At 37.0% G+C, this 6000-nt stretch overlaps 1 long non-coding RNA gene across 1 annotated transcript; it reads left to right on the top strand.

Moving 5' to 3' along the window:
* The first annotated feature begins 201 nt into the window (after positions 1–201).
* Positions 202–826, top strand: LOC121051537. The gene is made up of 3 exons (XR_005806041.1): positions 202–429; positions 661–701; positions 807–826. It is a non-coding gene; the product is annotated as an uncharacterized LOC121051537 (long non-coding RNA).
* The last annotated feature ends 5174 nt before the right edge of the window (positions 827–6000 follow it).

Here is a 6000-nt window from a genome sequence, read left to right as displayed (position 1 = left end):
ATGCAGGTAACTTGCGTTGACTAAGTTGAACGAAGTCGAAATTATATTATATTATATTATATAAATACGAAAGTAAGGTTTGCCTTATGAATAGTGGCAAAATATTTTTGCCCCTGTCATTTGTTATGTTTTACTGGATTGCCATAATTTACTATTTACTAAAGATGGGTTACTGTTCAAAGGCACTGTTCCAAAGCAGCTCCTTATGAACAGTATACTTCCGCTTTTACTCCCGCTGCCTGACCCGGATTTTACTCTATTCACCTGCCACCTGTTGATATGCTGAGCTGACAGATAGTAGAGTTGTTGCATGCCCTTCTTTCTCCACGCAAAAGAGAGAGCTTATTTGCCTCGCAAAAAGAGAGGGGGGAGAGAATTGGGTCTGGTTCGTCGAGGAGAGACACAGTACAACTCACTTTGATTTAAGAGGTATTGACTGGGTTTTTTTTTTTCTTCAAAAAATTTATTCAAAATCACTCTAAATCTTTTTGTCACTGATTTGGGGTTTGGGCTAAGATTATTAATGATTTTGAAAGGCTGGTGATGGGTTTCTCAGTTAAGGAAGAAGAACACGAATCTTGGGTATTCGATTTTCAATTTTTTTTTTGTTTAGTTTTTATGGTTTAATCGGTGATATATATATTTTTTTCATGTCTTCAGGTATTTTGATTGATTTCTCAGGTTTGAGCCTTCATGCAGCTGTAATTTTTTGTGTTAGTTTTTTTTTTCTTCATTCTCGGTTGAATTAGACTTTAAACTTAGTCGGATGAATTGTTGATAGGTTGAATTGGGTTTTTTTTGTGCAGTTGATGTTTTAAGATTTGGGCTTCTGGAGGATATGTCATCAAACATGAATGAGGAAGGGTGTAATGGATTTAGTACCTGCATGTTTTGCCTTTCTCAAATTCTGATATATTCATTGTGTTTTTCTTTTTTTAGAAATAATGGAAATTGTAATGCAGATGGTGCTGGGAGTCGGAACGAAAGTGATCGGAAAAGTCGAAATTGAGCATGTCCTTTTTTTCATATTTCTGATATTTTCAGAACCTTTCTTATTTGTACTCCTATTTACAGTGAGGAGCCACTAGCAATCTACTCCAGAAGCAAGGTAATTCTCTTTGATACCTGCTCTTTCTGCAATGTACAACGGGACTACCAATTGAGACATGCTCTACCGTTTTTATCGCTCTGTTTTCTAGACTTCTGCATTGTTGCCCCCGATAGGTGTCGCACCCTGCCACTACTGCGTGTTGTGATTACATCTATGTGTTTGCTCTGGAAAATGGACATCTGCTTCTTTGTTCTACACAAAGAGAGAGAGAGGGTGGAGAAAGGGAATGGGTTCTGCTTCTGCATCTAGGCCGATTGAGGGTTAAGGGACTCATCCAATTCACAATAGCATCATGTTATCAAAACGAACATGAACTAAGAATCAGCGAGTGTGGAAGATGAGGGATTTACTTGATGTCTTGCAAATATTGGTGTTACGCCATTTGTAGAGAAGAGTGTGCAGGCTTGCGATCGCTGTTGAGGTCCAAAGACCAAGTCTTCTGTAAGTAGATTTCCTTGATTCTTCTCAGTTAGTTTATGGGTTCATAAGTTGGATTGGATTTTACACTAAAGTTTCAGTCTTGATTTCAATTGGGATCTTTTTGCTCTTTGATTTCTGCTAATTTTATTCAATTGGGTATAGCATGAGAAGTTTAGGCATATTTGATCGAGTGATCGATTGTGTATCATTGATTTCCTATTATAGTTTTCAACTTTTCATAATAGTGGCTTTTGGGTTTTCAGAGGGCAAAACTATTTGGGTTCTACGGAAGAAGAGAAAAAGAGAGGAGACGAAAAAACAAAAAAAGGGAGAAGAGAACAGGGGAAGAAGGGAAAAAAAGAAGAGATTCAGAGGAAGAAAGAAAAGGGGAGGAAGAACAAAAGAAAGAAAAGAAGTGGCTCTCCCTCTCGGTATTTGATTTTATGTACGGCAAATCATCTATTGGAATTGGATTTATCATATGGCTATGTGGTGGAGGCGAGGGCTACACAAAATTTTGAACCTTGGCGTAATGAGGATGAGGTATTGGAAGGAAGCGTAGTGCTTATTTAATGAGTTTTTTGGTTTTTGGATTTTTTTTATGCTGTTGTGTACATTGTTTGATGACTCGATTGGTATGTGTTGTTTTGTTTTCAAGACGCAGATGAGGAGAAGCAGAAGAGGAAGACGCCATGAAATCTTTGGAGAACATATGCTTGGATTCAAAAATGGGGATGGATATCCTTGCCGCTTTGGATGAGATGAAGTCCATGAAGATAGATGCCTCAGTAGTTGTACCAGTACAGGTAAAAAGTTTAAATCTGTATAGCGGTAGTGTTCTGATCTATAGAATTTGAAAGGACCATCCTTCAGATTATTTTGTGCTTATGTACTGATTGTTGTTCATGAATCAACCAGTACTTAGTGGTGGAGAATCAGGGTTTAGGAATGATATATGTATTACTTGATGCTGATTGAGAGATGACAGATCAGATTACCTTGCGAAAGGTGTGCTAAGGGTACGTTGTTATTGTTTCATTCTTGAGTAATAGTTGGTGAACTTGGCAACACTTCTTGACTAAGGGAGTCCTATTCAATATGTTCTTAGTCATTTACTCATGGGTAATTCATGGTAGAGGGACTGATTGTATCTCTCTGTAACTGTTAATGATCCTTTTGTTCGATCTGAATGTATGGACACATAAACTTTGAGCCAAAGATTCTGTTATATTTCAACTACCATCTATTTTATTTCCATACATAAAATTTGAATTCTTTACATCTCTATTCCATAACGATCACTTGAGTTGAAAAGGGGTGTGTGTGTGTATATATATATACATATATGTACATACATACATACATATATTTCCATATATATATATGTGTGTGTGTGTGTGTGTACACACACACACATACATATACGTACATATATACAGATATGTGTGTGTGTGTACATACATATAGATGTGTTTGTCAATAAATTTCATTAGTTTTATCTATTCCATTTTCATTTTTCTTAAGTATCCTTTTATTATTTGGTCTTTTTTTGTGTGATTCTCTTTGGTCATGTTATCTATATTAGCTTAGTGGAAGACTACAGATCTTTTGAGGAGTCCTTGAATGATGAAGATAACGATGGAGGAAGACTACCATGAGAACAATGATGAAATTCATGTTGGAATAAAGGACTGGTAAGCTATTTTCTCAATCAATCAATCCAAGAAAAGAGAGCCAGGTCATACAGTTTTCCTTAACAGAAAACTTTCAAATAACATGTGCAGGTGGACAAAAGCAAGTATGCATACTTGAACCAGCTAGATATTGATTCCCAGGAGCCTCCGAAAAGGCATAGCTCCACATTCATTTGATGGAGGATCTACATGGCAGAAGCCATTGAGAGTCTATAAGAGACGTGGCAAAGAAGGTTCCAAGGCTCAAGCCTTGATCTGGCACTCAGTAGATGATGTGTCAACATGGGAACTTGACTGATTTGGGGTTAGCAAGTATTTGGAAAGTTTTATGATTTCTTTTCTTATTAGGATTTGTTTTAGTATTTGGGAATCTTCTTAAGCCTAGGGATGTTAGGATAACTTGGTCCTAGTTGGTCAAGGGTTGTTTAGCCTCACTATATATTGAGGGCTTTGTAGTCTTTTATTGGCATATTAAGATTAATAAAACTGAGAGCGTATGCTATCCTTGGTTGTGTGACTCAACCTCCTTCCTAGGTGTGACTCCTAGAACCTATTGGTGTGATTCCAGTAGTTATCTTTTTGTTTCTTAACCTACTGCAGATTATCTCTACAGCAACCTTAGTTCTACAGTTTACGTATTGGTCCTGCATCATCATTCCTAATTGCTTTGCTTATAAGCCAACTCCTCTGTATCCAACCTCTCTTGGTGTCTTCTAAACCAGCTGAGCTGCTTCAATTGTTTGGATTGAACATTCATGAATTATAATATTATATGTTTGCTAAGATATCCAAATGGTTGCACGCACTAAAAGGTAGTTTCTGCATTTTAACATAGCATTCAATGTACAACAAGTTTTCGTCTTTTTAAGTTTTTGGCTTCTGGGTTTTATGGCCTGAATTGGTAGGCCGGAAAGGATACCTTATAATTATTATTCCTTATGTTTTTTTGTTTTTGAGGATTACTTTACCAGCTAAGTGATTTTGGTTTTTCCATTATGCATAGGCAGCATAGCTGAGGTTTATTACTATTGTTATGATCGTTTTTAAAGTTATCTTCTCCAGCTGATTCATTTTGGTCTGTTTGGCTACGCATGCTGCATAGCCTACAGTTAATATAAAGCAGCAGTTTTTTTATGGGACCTAGATCTGATTACTTCTATGTAAAATATTTGTATTAGTTTTAACCAGACCAGGTCACTATAGATTGAGCGAGTTACATTATCTGAATATTAAGCAATGCAAATTTAAGTTAAGTTAGCTTTTACATTCCTATTTTAAATGCAGTGAGTGCATATTTCTTTCGTGGCTTGGTTGGTTCTGATGAAACAAAAAGATTTTTAGGTGAATGGTGTAGGCAAAGGGAGGAAAATCAATTGGTGACAAACAAAGACTCAAGTGCAGATGCTAGCCATATGATTGTTGAGGTATCTGATGAAAAGCTGTTATATCAAAGTTTTGCAGACTAAGGTTTGGGATCGAAGGCAAACTTGGTCCCTTGGATAAGGAATAGGGGTTGAATCTGGAGCTGCAGTCACAAAATATAAAGTTTAGTGAGACTTGCTGTTGCTGAAGCAAAGTTTGCAGCCTTAACTACTTCTCAATTGGTAGAGGCTTGAGCTTTCATTTCATGGGTCTGTAATTATTTTGGATGAAAAAGGAACACAAAAGGTTTCATTGTCATAAAGACAAATAATTGATCTATTCTGGTAGGAGGAAATGTATGAATTGAAGGAAAAATATGAAACACAATTAGTATTACGATCAAAGGAGGAGCTGCAGTAAATATTAGTAATAACAAAAAGAGAGAAAAAGTATGGCATGCATGCTTATATATTGATATGACACTAGGACTACAGACGTAGGAGTGCTGCTCTACTGAATAAGTTAAAATTACTGAAACCACATAAGTATCAAAAGAAAAAGAAAAAGAATAACAAAATTATTGTTGAAATTGATTTTCCTTGATCTGTATGTCTACAATTGTACAATTATATAGTTAAGATCTGCTCTACTGTTACCAATAGAATTCAATGCTATAAATACAAATATTCAAAACTAATCTACAGTTACACAATCAGTTTTGATTGTGGAGAGGTTACACAATCAGTTTTGATTGTGGAGAGGGAGGAAATCAATGTAGGAAAGTGATTTGCTCTAACACCCCCCTTCAAATTGGGCGGCTCAGGACGCACAAGTTTGGTACACAGGAGATTATGTCGCTGCTTGTGAAGTGGTTTAGTAAGAAGATCAGCTGGTTGATCGACAGAAGGGACAAAATGAACCTGATGACTCCCAAGTGCTACCTTTTCACGAACAAAGTGATAATCTAACTCGATGTGCTTGGTGCGAGCGTGAAAGACCGGATTAGAAGCCATGTATGTGGCACTTAGGTTATCACAGTAAAGCCGAATGGGGTACTGAATATGGACAGCAAGTTCATATAGTAAGAAGCCTAACCAAGTTGTCTCGGCACTGGAATGAGCAAGGGATCAATATTTAGATTCGGCACTGGAGCGAGCAATGGTAGGTTGCTTTTTGGAACACCAAGAGACAAGGGTATTGCCAAGGTAAATGAGATAGCCGGAAGTGGAACGGCGAGATTCTGGGCAGCCGGCCCAATCGGCATCAGAGTAATAGATCATGCTTCTTTAAAATATCATGAGCATACTTGAGTTGATTGATGTGAAGGCTGTTGGAATGAGGCTTGACCTGTAAACCAAGGGGTTGGACAATCAATTTCATGTTAGAGCAAATCACTCTCCTACATTGATTTCC

The sequence above is a fragment of the Rosa chinensis genome, chromosome 2 (assembly GCF_002994745.2).
Source record: "Rosa chinensis cultivar Old Blush chromosome 2, RchiOBHm-V2, whole genome shotgun sequence".
NCBI classification, from domain to species: Eukaryota; Viridiplantae; Streptophyta; class Magnoliopsida; order Rosales; family Rosaceae; genus Rosa; species Rosa chinensis.
The sequence above is the reverse complement of the archived record's forward strand: the minus strand, read 5'-3'. Positions and strand labels throughout refer to the sequence as shown.